The sequence below is a fragment of the Phocoena sinus genome, chromosome 1, assembly GCF_008692025.1.
Source record: "Phocoena sinus isolate mPhoSin1 chromosome 1, mPhoSin1.pri, whole genome shotgun sequence".
NCBI classification, from domain to species: domain Eukaryota; kingdom Metazoa; phylum Chordata; class Mammalia; order Artiodactyla; family Phocoenidae; genus Phocoena; species Phocoena sinus.
This window is the reverse complement of record NC_045763.1, coordinates 81,144,542-81,159,996: the sequence shown is the minus strand read 5'-3', so window position 1 is coordinate 81,159,996 and position 15,455 is coordinate 81,144,542. Positions and strand designations below refer to the sequence as shown.

The 15,455-nt window shown below is 35.1% G+C and overlaps 1 protein-coding gene across 11 annotated transcripts in view; it reads left to right on the top strand.

Moving 5' to 3' along the window:
* Nucleotides 1–15,455, top strand: part of ZNF644 (zinc finger protein 644) — a 114,815-nt gene that overhangs the window by 36,186 nt on the left and 63,174 nt on the right. The gene's annotated exons all lie outside the window — the stretch shown is intronic.

Sequence of the window (15,455 nt, the reverse complement as noted above, 5' to 3'; positions counted from 1 at the left end):
AGAAATCAAGTTGATGTTTGGTTTAGCCACTCGGAAACCAGTTCAGTAAGAGATTTGCTAGGTTGCTTCAGTGTTCCCTTCTTAGTGGGTTATAGTACTTGAGTAGTCTTTGCTTTTGTAAGTTTTACTTTCTTATTTCCATTAACAAAGAAAGCACTTCTACAGTTGTTTAAATTTGCCAAATTATGACTTCTTTATGTTAATATAATGTTCAGAGTTATAAATGATTGTTTTAATATTTTTTGTATCTCTACTGAATGACTTTTCTAATTTAGCATTCTGATTTATTTTCATTTTCTAAGACTGTTGACTTCAGAAAATTGAATTGTGATCATGTACTTTTGGTCTGATATGTGAAAGATTGCTTTTTTAATAATATAAGTTTTTGAAATGTTAAAAAGGTGCATTTACTATCTGTTGGTAAGTGAACATGGCTTCAGGATATAAACAGATTAAAAAAGAATACTTTGATTACATTGCAGTTAAGTTGGGTCTTTCTAAATCTAACTAGATGTTTCAGCTGTCAAGAACTTGATGATCTCAATGGTTAAAAAAAAAAAAAAAAAGCCTAGGATGAGAAGTGCTGTAGTTAAATAATGTGCAGTTAAATAGTGTATTCTCAATCAGTGGTTTAGGCATAATCTGAAGGAAAGTTTCCATTTTATTGGTATTATGTAGTAATAATAGTAGTGGTAGTTTGGAGAATACTTACTGTATTAAGTGCTTCTCACGCCTTATTAATCTTTATGGTACCTCCTATAAGGCAGGTACTGCTGTCTAGAAAATTTTTATGTTTTGGTTAATAGTGAGCTATTTCTTTTTCTTTAGAAACTTTATTTTCACAGCATTTATTATAAGGAACACTTGCCTGTATATCTTTCTGAAGGGGAGAAGAAGCTAGATTTTTGTACTTAAAGTCTTCTAGTGATTTTTGTTTGCTAGTTGAATATGGTGTCTATTAGAATGTTTGTTCTGATTTCTTACAAGTTAGATATTGCTCATGGGGTGACACTGGTTTAACTTATTCTGATTTTATTCCAGCACAATTATATATCACTTTTCTTTTTTGGTTAAGGTATAATTTACATTTTTATTAAGTTATGTATGGTAAAATGTACAAAATTTAAAGTATAGAGCTGAATGAGTTTTTATGTATATGTTCACACGTATAACCGCCATGTAATTTAAGATGTAGAACACTGTCATTGTCCCAGAAAGTTCCTCGTGCTCTTTCTTTCCAACCCAACAGGCTTTCCCCCAAGGTAAGCATCTTTCTGAATTCTGTCAGGATAGCTTAGTTTTACCTGTTCTTGAACTTTATGTACATAGAGTTATATAATATGTACTCTTTTGTATCTGGCTTTTTTCATTCAACATAATGTTTCTGAGTTTCCTCCATGTTGTTGTGAGTACCAGTAGTTTATTATTTTTTATTGCTGAGTAATATTCCATTGTATGAACATAATACAAATTTTTATGTATTTTCTCTATAATTTTGTTTATTGTATTCTCCATGACTCTGACCTCACTTGCCAACTTTCTACACTGCTTTCCTTCGTCTAGTTGTCTTCTTCATTGTCCCCCATCACCTGCACAATAAAATGTAAACTCATAACATGGTATATAATGATCTCACTGCAGCTATTCCAGAATGCCTAGAATTATCTGAATAAACCAAATATGATGTTCATAGTGTTAGTTTTAGTTCTGTGTATATGTTGTCACTCTTTCCTACCCCCTTGCCTCCCCAACTGCTAATATATTTTCTCCTGGTTGTCACCTAATCTCCTGAAATAGTCTACCTCAAGCATCATCTTGTCCTTTGAGCCAGACCTGGCCATACTGCAGTAGTCTGTTTTCCTTACTAGACTGTGAGCTCTTTGAAGGTAGATACCATCCATGTCTTATTTATCTCAGTAGCATAGTGCCAGAGTACTGTGTATACTTAGTGATTTGTTAAACATAGAACAGCCAACAGAATTCTCTCTCTAACACTAGGGGTTCAGAGTACTGGCTGGAATGGGATGAGAGCGTTGGCACTTCAGTTGCTGTTGGACTATAGGAAGGAGCCAGTGAAGGCAATCCAAAAGTAACATTATAGGCATTTTGGAAAGAGAAATAAAATATCCTCCTAGTCTTCTTTCAGTCCGGTTGGAATAAAATGGCTAATAATGTTCTTAGTCCAGACCTTAAGGAAGATTGAGTGTCATTGATGTTGATTACTCTTTCCAAATAAAGGCATTAATCCATGCTATGGAAATTGGAGTATTTGCTACTAGAAGTATTCTCTTTGTGAGTTCCTACTAGTTATTTCTTTCATTTAAAGATTTTAAAAGATGTGTTAGACTAATACAAGTAGAAGATTAAGAAGACTGGTCACATCTTTAAGAAGTGAAGAAAACTTTTCCTCATTTTTCTGGGGGTAAAAAACTGTTGGAGTGGAAGAAAAAATTGAATCATAGTCTGGAATGGTAACATTTTTGATTCCTATAGCTTAGGAAGCTTGCTGTTTGCTGAGAAGTATTTTTAAAGATTATGTTTTATCATTATAGATCTGTAATTTATATAAACAATATGCTTTCTTAAGAAATGAAACTTTAAAAAAATTTTAAAGCATTTTGCGCTAGTTTTCTTCTTTGAGGTTTGGAATTGGGCTAGTTGGGTTGGCTATCATAGTCACCTGGGTGGTTTTTATGCCTGAAGCTTTATTGCCTTCTAGCGAGTCCAAAGCAAGGAGAGGTTCTTCCCCACTGGGATCAATTTGTTGCTTTCCCTCTCTGCAGCTTCTACCATAAAGCTTGAACACAGAGTTGGGCATTGACCCCATCTCATGCTGTTCCTTCTGTCTCCCTGCAAGGATTTTTCTTAGACACAGATTCTTATCAAATGTAGAACCTTGGTTATTTCTTTTATCTCATCCTGGATGTAAAGTGTGTTTAGTTCTCTTTTTGATAAAATATGAGTATTGAGAGAAGTTTACCCTTGAGATTGCTTGATTTATGTGTCTCTAAGAGATTTTAGATTAGTTTTTCTTCTCAGAGGATGACAGGTATACCTCGGTTTCAGACACTTCCTCTTCATTTTGTACTTCAATATTTAACAGTCAGATGCTGCTAAGCTTTTTTATTTTGCAGAATTCCTGAATCCAGGGATTTAAAGTTCTTTATGAATGTCTTATATTAGTTTAATTTCATTAATTTCAAAATTAACCTTTCCGTGCTTCCATTCTTTAGTAGTACTGTAGATGTGCTTCCCTTTGTTGTACTGTGAAAAAGAAAACTTTTTAATTAATGAAATTGTTTGTTTCTAATTCTAGATAAGATTGCACAATGTACATTCAGCCTTTTCCAAATATATTGCCAAGTAACATTTAGTATTTTCAAAGCTTTATCTTTTTATATAAAAGCCACATATGCTCATATGTATAAGCAGACAGTACAGAAATATTTAAAATAAGAAGTAAAACTCTCCTCTCGCTCAGCCCTGTACTCCCCATAAGTTGTCCAAAATGGCTGGTATGTATTCTGCCTTGTTTTGTCACTGTTTTCCAATATGTCTTGGACATTTTTTTCCATATATGCATTACATGTAATATAACTGTTTCCTCCTTAATAAACACTTGGGTAAATCTCAGGGTTTTTTTTGCTGCTAGAGCAGTGCTGCAGTAAATATTCTGTGATTGTGTGAGAATGTCTATAGGATAACTTGTGGCAATGGATTACTGGGTCAATGGGTGTGTACACTTTAATTTCTGATAGATATACTGCAAATGAGATATACCACTTAATATTCTATTAGCAGTTTTTGAGAATATTTGTTTTCCCAGACCCTGATAAATATTAACCAGTGTTTTAATCTTTGCTAGTCTGATCATTGAAAAGTGGTATTTATTTGACTGTGCATTTCTTTGTGAGATTCTCAAAGGCTTGAAATATCACCTTCATCATAGCTTAATCCATTGAGAACATATAATTTGCAAGAGATTTTTTTTATTGTTAAATCCATCAATTAACATACCTTCATGTTTTATGTACTGCCTTCAGTTACTTAATATTGAATAACCAGATTGTTTGTCTTCTTTGTTCCCTTCATAAAGCTATTTATTTAGGATAACTATTTTCTTATGATGAATTTCTTTATAGTTTGCTACAAACTAATGTTAGCATAGTCTGTAGAAAGAAAATAAAAGCCATTACTAAGTATTAGGTAAATTAAGTCTAGATTAATAGCATGCTGCCAAAATCTGTTGTCTCTTGGAACTCAAGCATTTGAAAACTTTCCTTGTTTGTCATCATTTTTTTGCTGCCTTCAGCAGTAAAAAAAAAAAAAAGTGGCAAACGTCATTCAAATATGTAAACAGTAAACCATAAAACTGTCCTGTCAGACCAAACAATTTTGGAATTGCTGTAGTTTAGTCTTCTATAGTAGGTCTAAACTGTAAATAAAGGTGCTAAATAAAACAAGGCATTCAGTAAGCCTTTATTGAAACCTAACGTTCTAGGCACTATGCTATATGTTAAGTATGCATTGGTAATTAGAATCTCAGTTCTGTATAATTAATTATGTCATGAACAGAATACTGACTGGTATGTATAGGGGAGTATAGTGGGACAAAGGAGGGAATTTTGAAGGAAGATAATGAGAAAGGCTTTATAGAAAAGGTGATATTTGAATTGTACCCTGAAGGAAAGAATAGAATTTTGATTGTAGGATGACCTTGGGAAAATATGGACAGAGAGGGTATAAACTGAAGCTCTTATTTTAGTTTCCAGAAATTATTTTGTAAAACAGTTTCATTTAACTGGATGTCCATATTGTCAGAGTTACTGATATTTTCTTAAGTGTACTCAAGTTTACAATTTACTACAGCCTAGGAATTCATTGCTTGAACTACTTCCTTGTTTGGCATTTTCAAACTTTTTTTTACCAAGTCTGATTTTGAACCCACCAAGAAATAAATTATACTGTAAAAGGCTCCATACTGATCATTAATTTAAATATTATAATATTACATTTAAGGGTATGAGGTTCATAATAAGAAAAGAAAAACAACTGGCTTGAGGTCAGGTAGATAGTTGCAAAGATGGAATTAGAACCTGTCTTCTGACCTCTGATCTACTGTTCTTTTGAGATGACCATTAAAGCAGACATTTGAAACCTTTTAGAGTCTTCTAGCTAGGCTGAGGACTGTGGGCCTGTCACGCTATGGTAAATATCTGTTTAATGTTTTGTTGATTCATTCAGTGTTTTATGCACTGGTTGCTATAGTTAAATTGGTTGTAGCTCATACTTGATACTAGTTACTAGTCTGAGGAGGAAAGATGACTAAATATGTAATTACAATCAAATGTGATTAATGTGATAGTCTGTGTCCTGGATTACAAAGACCATGTCTGTTTTATTTATTGATATATAAGCACTTAGGACAGTATGTTTATTAAATGCTAAAGATTTATTGAATGACTAAATGGAAATATGGAAAGGCCTCCCAGAAGAAATGACACTTAAACTAAAACTTGGAGGAACTTTTGGTGATTTGTCTAGATAAAAAGTTGGGGAAAGACTGTTGTTAGTAGAGGAAGTGGCACGTGGAAAGGATGAGAGGTAAGAGAAAGGGAAGATTGGTGGAACTGAAAGAAATATGGTATGTCTTGAGTGTAGTGTTCTACATGCAGTAAGGCTGAGAGGAGTGGCTAGTGTCAAGAGATAAGACAGAGTAAGGCTTGAGCTATTTTATTGAGGGTCTTATAAGTCACTTTAAGGAAGTTGGATTAACAGAGTAATGAGACGCCATTCAAGGAGTTTAAGTGTGAGGACGTGATGTGATCAGATCAGGGTTTTAGAAATGTGGAGAATTAAAATGGAGAACAAATTAGTGGAGAAGCTAGATTGGAATCAGGTTGACCCATTTGTAGGGGGAGGCTGCTGGCCTGACTTTAGAGTGGTTGTAATGGAAAAGCTGTAGTTGGATTTGAGAGAGATTTAGACAAGAAAATAGATCAGCTTTGGTGATGAATTGTAAAGGAATTGGTGGTAGGAGAGTAAGGAAGGAGTTGAGGATGATATCCATGTTTCTGGCCTGGCAGTCGTGCGATATTCACAGATAGGAACGGTGGAGAAGCAGCAGGTTTATAGAGAACAAGAGCTAAATTTTAGCTATATTGAGCTTGAAGTAGCTCAAGACATCTGAGTGGAAATGTCAGGTGGCAGTCAGATGCAGGAGACCTGTAACTTAAAGAGATCTGAGAGTCATCAGCATTAAATCTTCATAATATCTCACAAATTTATTTTTTGTTTTGATCTCTCTCTGCAAGATATTACAAAGCATCTTTATATATGAGCTATTCAGTTGACCTAAAGATTGTTGAAAATGAGTTGCTCCATATAAATTTATGAGCTGCTGTTTTTATTAGATTCTAGTCTCTGCTTACTCTTAATTAAACAAGATTTAATACCATTAATGAACAATTAATCATACTATTGATGGCAATAGTCTTACCAAAGATACTTGAATAGCCTAAGGATATATTAAATGTGTTAAATCTTGGATTTCCATTAATAGTGTCTAATACATATTAGCTAACTATGAGCTCTGATATTTGATAATTTAGATATTTTCCTGCCTGTGTAACAAAGTTTAGGTTAAAATGGTCATGAAGTCTTTTTTTTTTTAATATTTATTTATTTATTTTCTTTCTTTTGGCTGCGTCTGGTCTTAGTTGTGGCACGCAGCAGCTTCGTTGAGGCATGCGGGATCTGTCATCGCAGCGCACATGGGCTCTTTGTTGTGGCGCGCTGGCTTCTCTCTAGTTGTGGTATGTGGGTTTTCTCTCTCTAGTTGTGGTGCGCGGGCTCCAGAGTGCGTGGGCTCTGTAGTTTGTGGCACGCAGGCTCTCTCATTGAGGCACGCGAGCTCAGTAGTTGTGGTGTGCGGGCTTAGTTGCCCCGCGGCATGTGGGATCTTAGTTCCCCCACCAGGGATCAAACCCGTGTTCCCTGCATTGGTAGGCGGATTCTTTACCAGTGGACCACCAGGGAAGGTCCTGGTCATGAAGTCTTTAGGTTAATTGTGATTCAGCAAATCATTAGGAAAAAAGGTATATGTGACAGTAGGACTTCGCCTACTTTGTTCACCATTGTATATCACCATCTAGAGCTGTTCTTGGCACAGAGGAACTCAATAAACATTTGTTGAATAATCAGTCAATGTTTACATATAACGTTTAATATCTAATCAAATTTTATTTTTAGTCAAATGACAGGCGTGGCAGACAAGTTAGTTCTTCCAACTTAAAAGATTATTCTTTTACTTGAGTAATATTTCCCCCTTTAAATTACCCTGTAACCATTCATATTTATACTGCCTTCCTTCCATTCCAACAAACATATTTCACTTTCTAATCAGAAATATTTTTTTAATAAATTTATTTATTTTATTTATTTATTTTTGGCTGTGTTGGTTCTTCGTTGCCGTGCATGGGCTTTCTCTAGTTGTGGCAAGCAGGGGCCACTCTTCGTTGCAGTACACGGACTTCTCACTGCGGTGGCTTCTCTTGTTGTGGAGCATGGGCTCTAGGCGCGCAGGCTTCAATAGTTGTGACGCCCAGGCTCAGTAGTTGTGGCTTGCGGGTTCTAGAGTGCAGGCTCAGTAACTGTGGCGTACGGGCTTTAGTTGCTCCACGGCATGTGGGATCTTCCCGGACCAGGGCTTGAACCCATGTCCCTTCCATTGGCAGGTGGATTCTTAACCACTGCGCCACCAGGGAAGCCCTAATCAGAAATATTTTTAATGACATTATTGAAACATGTCTTCTACTAAAATCACAATCAGTTTGGATACTTTCATTTGTGTATTCTAACATCACCATATTTAAACTGAATTAGTCACCTTTACTCTCAAAACCTGTTCTTGCTAGCGCCCCATTCTCTTGTCATTGAGACCAAAATCCCTCTGAATATTTACATTGCTTACTTTCTGTCTTAAAGATTTGGTCAGTTACTAGGTCTTTTTGCTTTTACCTTGTCAGTGTAATGTGTATCTTTCCATTCCCATTGCTGTTTTGTTTATCCTCTCTATTGTATTCATCTGAGAATGATATGTCTTTGCTCACTTCATTTTATTTCTGTAAGATCATTTGATTCAGTGTTTTAGGAAGTTACCCTAATTACATTATTTGCTCAAAAAAAAAATTTAACAACTCCTTAAGGATAAATGTTAATTTTTATTTATTTATGTTTTTTGGCGGTACGCGGGCCCCTAACTGCTGTGGCCTCTCCCGTTGTGGAGCACAGGCTCCGGATGCGCAGGCTTAGCGGCCATGGCTCACGGGCCCAGCCACTCCGCAGCATGCGGGATCTTCCTGGACCGGGGCACGAACCCGCGTCCCCTGCATCGGCAGGCGGACTCTGAACCACTGCACCACCAGGGAAGCCCCAAATTTTAATTTTTAGATCTTACATTCAAGAGCTTTCAAATTCATGTTCCAGTCAACTTTAATGTTTCATCTCCTACTATTTTTTTAAATAAACATTTTGCTGTAGCCTAATTGATTATCATTGTTCTTGGAAAATCCTGACACTTTCACAGTTACTCACATCACCACTCTCATCCTCAGTTCATCTGTACCCTTGAAATTTAACTCATCCAAGAAAGTTCACCTTAAATCTTGGCTCTGTCTTGAGGACAAAGTCCCTAGGAAGTTACTTTCTCTGTGTATCTGTGATGATTGTAAACTGAACAACCTATTGATTTAATGAGTTAAAAGCATGACAAGATAATAAATAAGATACTAAATAATAACATCTCCTACAGTACCCTTAGCAGATGATAGGTTCTTATATTTTTTGACTGACTGATTAAAACTTAAACTATGATAACCTTAGATTTATTTCATAAACAAAAGTTTATATAGTGTTTACTGTCTCCACAGTTGACAAACAAGCAGATTTTTAAAATCTGATTGATTAAAACCAAAACCATGATAAGCCCAGATTTCTTTTATTTAACATTATATAGTGCTTACTATATGCCAAGGCATTGTTATAAGTGCTTTATAAAATATCAACTCAATCCTCAGTTTTCAGGTAAAGAAACTGGGATACAATGAGTTTAATTGACTTAGCAGTGGAAGGGCTGAGAATTGAATCAGGTAGTCTAGCTTCAGAGTTTGTGCTCTTAAAGGCTTTTTATACTGCCTCTCATAAGAGCTGTGGAATAATTTTGCTATGAAGAAAAGAAACCATGTGTAAAAAGGTGTAATCAAATATGTAGTCTTATCTCATTTAGGCTTACTCATTTCTCCTTCACCCTCAGGAGAAGGTATTATTTTGGAGCAATAATACAGTATTGTTGCCCAACTACTCTCATTGGTAATTTTATTTATTTTTCTCATTGATAATTTTAAAAACATTAATGTTGATACACTTTCACACTTAGAAAAGTTACTAGATAGTATAAAGTGCTCCTCTGTACTCATACCCAGATTCACCAGTTAACATTTTGCGACATTTGCTTTATTTGTGTTTTCTTTATCTGTATCTATACACGTATTTATTTGTTGTCAGTTTTCTCCTGAGCTATTTGAGACGAATTTGCAGACATCATGTCCACTTATCTGTGAATACTTCAGTATCTATTTCCTAAAAATAAGGACTCTGTCAGGAAATGTACCATTGGTGCAGTATTATTGTCCTATCTAATCCATAGCTCATGTTAAAACCTTACCAGTTGTTTCAGTAATGTCCTTTATATCATCTTTTATTTCTCTTTAATGATCTTGGCATTTTTGAAGAGGGCAGTTTAATTTTGATGTAACTGTAGCTTCACATGCAGTTAAAAGAAATAATACAGAGATCCCTGTACCCTTTACCTAATGGTAACATCTTGCAAAAACCGCAATACAATATCATACCCAGGATACTGACTTTGATATAGTCAAGTTATGGAACACTTCCCTCACAAGAACCCCGAGGGATGCCTTTTTATAGCCAGCTTGCTTCCCTTCCCCTGGTCCCCTAATCCCTTGTAACTAGTAATCTGTTTGCCATTTTTATAATTTTGTCATCCCAAGAATGTTGTACAAATGGAATCATACAGTATATAATCTTTTGGTATTGGCTTTTTTCAATCGGCACAATTCCCTCAAGATTCATACAAGCTACTGTGTACATCAATTCATTCATTCCTTTTTATTCTGAGTAGTATTCCACAGTGTCAGTGTACCACAGTTTATTCACCTATTGAAGGATGTCTGGGTCAATTCCAGGTTGGGGATATTATGAATAAATCTAATATGAACATTTGTGTATAGGTTTGTATGTAAACATCAGTTTTCATTTCTGTAGAATAAATGCCCAAGAGTGCGATTGCTGGGTTGCATGCTAGTTGCATGTTTAGTTTTATCAGAAATGGCCAAATTGTTTTCCAGCAGTGTATAAATGATCCAGTTTCTCCACATCTTTGCCAACATTAAGTGGTAGATGTCACTTTTTTTTTTTTTTAGCCATTTTGAAAGGTGCGTAGTGATATCTCAGTGTGCTTTTTTTTTTTAAATTTATTTTTAAATTTATTTTATTTATTTATTTTTTACGGTATGCGGGCCTCTCACTGTTGTGGCCTCTCCCGTTGCAGAGCACAGGCTCCGGACGCTCAGGCTCAGCGGCCATGGCTCACGGGCCCAGCCACTCCGCGGCATGTGGGATCTTTCCGGACTGGGGCACGAACCTGTGTCCCCTGCATCAGCAGGAGGACTCTCAACCACTGCGCCACCAGGGAAGCCCTCAGTGTGCTTTTAATTTGCATTTCCCTAATTGCTAATGATGCTCAACATCTTTTCCTGTGCTCATTTGCGTTTTTATATTCTCTTAGGCAAAATATCCGTTCATGTCTTTCACCCATTTTCTTATTGGGTTTTTTTGTTTTTTTTGTATTGAGTCTTGAGAGTTATATACTCTACCCACTAGTCCTTTGTCAGATACGGGGCTTGTAAATGCTTTCTCCTGTTCTGTAGCTTGTGTTATCTTCTTAACACGGTCCTTTGCAGAGTAGAAGTTTTAAATTTTGAGAGGCCCATCAATTTTTTCTTTTTGAATTGTGCATTTGGTGTCAAGTCTAAGAACTCTTTACCCTAGATCCTGAAGATGTTTTTTGTTTTGTTTTGTTTTCTAAAAGTTTTATAGACTTGCATTTTACATCCAAGTTCATAGTGATCCATTCTAAATTAATTTTTTACAAGTTGTAAGACTTAATTCAAGGTTTTTTTTCTTTGCCTATGAGCATCTAATTGCTCTAGGACCATTTTGTTGCAAAGGCTACCTTTCCTCTGTTGACCTGTTTTTGGATCTTTGTCGAAAATCAGTTGGGCATAATGGTGTGGATCTATTTCTGGGTTCTCAGTTCTGTTCCTTTGATCTATATGTCTATCCAATAGCATGCTGTTTTGACTACTGTAGCTGTATAGTAGGCCTTAATTTAGGGTAGAATGATTCATCCCACTTTATTCTTACAGATTGTTTTAGCTATTCTAAGGCCTGTATCTTTTCATATAAAGTTTAAAATAAGCTTACATGTATCTACCAAAATCTTTCCTGGGATTTGATAGGATTTGCATTAAACCTATAGATTGATTTGGGAAGAATGAAATTGAAATCTTTACTATATTGAGTCTTCAATCTATCTTCCATTTATTTAGGTTGATTTTTTTCATCAGCATTTGTAATTTCAACATACAGATATTTTACATGTTTTGTTTTGTACCTGAGTGTTTCATTTTATTTGGATTGATTGTTAGTGGTGTTGTGATTTTAATTTCAGATTCTGTATATTCATTGTTAGTATATAGAAATGCAGTTGCTTTTTTTCCTTTGAGGGAAAATTCACCTAAAATACATTATTAATTTTAAAGTATAAAATTCAGTGACCTTTTAGTGAATTTGCAATATTGTGCAACCATGACCTCTAACTAGTTCCAAGATACTTCGACACTCCCAAGGAGGAGATCCTGTACCCATTAAGCAGTCACTATTCATTCCTCCCTACTCCCAGCCCCTGGCAACCATGAATCTGCTTTCTATCTCTGTGACTTTCCCTATTCTATATATTTCATGTAAATAAGATCATACGGTATGTAACCTTTTGTGTCATGTTTATTTCACATAATGTTTTTTAGGCTCATCCACTTTGTAGCAGATGAGTACTTTATTCCTGTTTATGCCTGAGAAACATTCTATTGTATGACTACACTAATTTCTTTATCCATTCGTCTGGTCTGTGGATGGGCGTTTGGGTTGCTTACACTTTTAGGCTATTGTAAATAGTGCTGCTGTGCACATTTGTGTACCTTTGTTTGAATATCTTTTTAATTCTTTTCTATATATACGTAGAAGTGGAATTAATGGGTCATGTGATAATTCTGTGTTTTAACTTCTTGAGGAACCGCCACACTTTTCCATGGTGACTGCACCATTTTATATTCCCACGAGGAATGTACAAAGATTCCTATTACTCTGTATCCTTGCTAACACTTATTATTTTTCAATTTTTGAGTTATAGGCATCCTAGTGGGTATGAAGTGGTGTCTTATGGTGGTTTTGGTTTGCATTTCTTAAGTGACTAATGAGGTTGATCATCTTTTCATGTGCTTCTTGACCGTTTATAGATTGTCTTTGGAGAAATGTCTATTTAAGTCCTTTGCCCATTTAAAAAATTGGATTGTTCATCTTTTTGTTGTTGAGTTGTAGGGATTCTTTTTATATTCTGGAGACTAGACACTTATCAGAAAAATAATTTGCAAATATTTTCTCCCACTCTGTAGAGTGTCTTTTCATTTCTTAATGTGCTTTGATGCACAAAAGTTTTCAATTTTGATGAAGTCCAATTTATTGTTTTGTTTTTTGTTGCTTTTGTCATATCTAGGAATCCATTGTGAAATCCAAGGTCACGAAGACTTATTCCTATGCTTTCTTCTAAGAGTTTTATAATTTTAGCTCTTATATTTAGGTCTTTAATCTATTTTGAATTAATTTTTACATACGGTATGAGGTAGGAGTCCAACTGTATTCCTTTGGATGTGGATATTCAGTTATCCCAGAATCATTTGTTGAAGAGACAAGACTTTTCCCATTCAGTGGTCTTAGTGCCCTTATTGAAAATCAGTTGGCTATTGATGAATGGATTTATTTCTGTACTTTCTATTCTATTCCATTGGTATATCCTTATGTCAGTACCACATCCATTACTGTAGCTATGTAGTAAGATTTGATTTCGGAGATTGAGTCCTCTTTGTTCTTCTTTTTTAAGATTGTTGTACTGGCTATTTGGGATCCCTTGCAAATTCATATGAACTTTAGGATCAGCATTTCTTTTTTTTTTTTTGCAGTATGCGGGCCTCTCATTGTTGTGGCCTCTCCCGTTGCAGAGCACAGGCTGCGGACGCGCAAGCTCAGCGGCCATGGCTCACAGGCCCAGCCGCTCCGCGGCATGTGGGATCTTCTCGGACCGGGGCACGAACCGTGTCCCCCGCATAGGCAGGCAGACTCTCAACCACTGTGCCACCAGGGAAGCCCCAGGATCAGCATTTCTATTTCTGACAAAAACACTGTTGGAATATTGATGAGGATTGCACTGAATCTGTAGATGGCTTTTAGGTGGTAGTGTTGCCATCTTAACAATATAAAGTCTTCCAGACCATGAACACAGGATACAGGATGTGTTTTCATTTATTTATGTCTTCTTTAATTTCCTTTAACTATGTTTTTTATTTTTTTGTGTATTAATTTGCTTCTTTATTTAAATTTTTCTCAAGTATTTTATTCTTTTTGAAGCTATTGTAAATGGAATTTAAAATTTTCATTTTCAGATTTTTCATTGCAGCTGATTTTTCTATATTCATGTCGTATATTGCAGTTTTTGATGAACTTGTTTATTAGCTCTAATAGGTTTTTTGTAAGTGTGTGTATTATTTAGGGTTTTCTTTATATAAGATCATGTAGGCTGCAAGTAGAGATAGTTTATTTCTTTCCGATCTGGATGCCTTTTATTCCTTTTTCTTTCATGTTTGCCCTAACTACAACCTGTTATACAATGTTGAATAGAAGTGGGAAGAACAGACTTCCTTGTCTTGTTCCTGATCTTAGTGGGAAAGTCTTTTCAGTCTTTCACTATAAAGTGTGATGTTGGCTGTGGGTTTTTCATAGATAGTCTTTATCAGGTTGAGGAACTTCCCTTATATTCATACTTTATTAAGTGTTTTTGTTATGAAAGCGTGTATAATTTTGTCAGATGCTTTTTCTGCTTTTATTGAGATGCTCTATTGGTTTTTGTTTTTCAATTTGTTAATGCGATATGTTACATTGGTTGATTTTCTTATATTAAACTACCATTGAATTCTGGGATAAATCTCAGATGGTCATGATATATAATCATTTTAGTAGGTTATAGATTTATTTTGCTAGTATTTTGTTTAGGATCTTTGCATCCATATTAATAGGGAATCTTGGTCACTAGTTTTCTTTTCTCATGATGTCTTTGAAATCAGTTTAATGCTGGCCTTATAGAGTTGTTGGAAAGTGTTTCCTCTTCTATTTTTGGTAGAATTTGAGAAGGATTGATTATTAATTCCACTTGAAATGATTGGAACAGTTCACTAGTGAAACCATCTGGTCTTGGGCTTTTTCTTTTAGGGAGATTTTTGATTACTGAATCGATCTCTTATTATAGGTCTTTTCAGATTTTCTGTTTCTTCTTGAGTTATTTTTGGTAGTTTATGTGTTTCTAGGAATTTGTCCATCTCACCTAGGTTATTAACTTGTTAGTATACAATTGATTGTAGTATACTCTTATACCCCTCTTACTTCCATAAGGTTGGTAGTAGTGTCCCTCTTGCATTTCTAATTTTAGTAACTTGAGTTTTCTTTTTTTTTTCTTGGTCAGTCTAGCTAAAGCTTTTTCCGTTTTATTGATCAAAGAACTCAATTTTTGGTTTCACTGATTCTGTTATTTTTCAGATCTCTATTTTGTTTATTTCCACTCTAATCTTTATTATTTCTATCATTTTGCTAGTTTGCAGTTTAGTTTTGTTGTTGTTCTTTGATGTGTGAAGTTAGGTTATTGGTATGACATGTATCTTTTTTAATGTAGGCTTTTATAGTTATAAATTTTCCCCTGAATACTGCTTTTGCTGCGTCCCATAAGTTTCAATACATTGTGTTTTCATTTTCATTTATCTCAAAGTATTTTCTTATTCCCTCATGAGATCTTCTCTGGTCCATTGCTTGTTTAAGAAGGTGTTTTTTATTTCCACATGTTTGTGAATTTTTTAGGTTTCCTTCTATTACTAATTTCCAGTTTTACTCCATGTAGTCGAAAAAGATACTTCGTATGAGCTCTCTCTTTTTAATACACGGAGACTTATTTTATGGACTAACATATGGTCTGTCTTAGAAAGTGTTCCACGTAC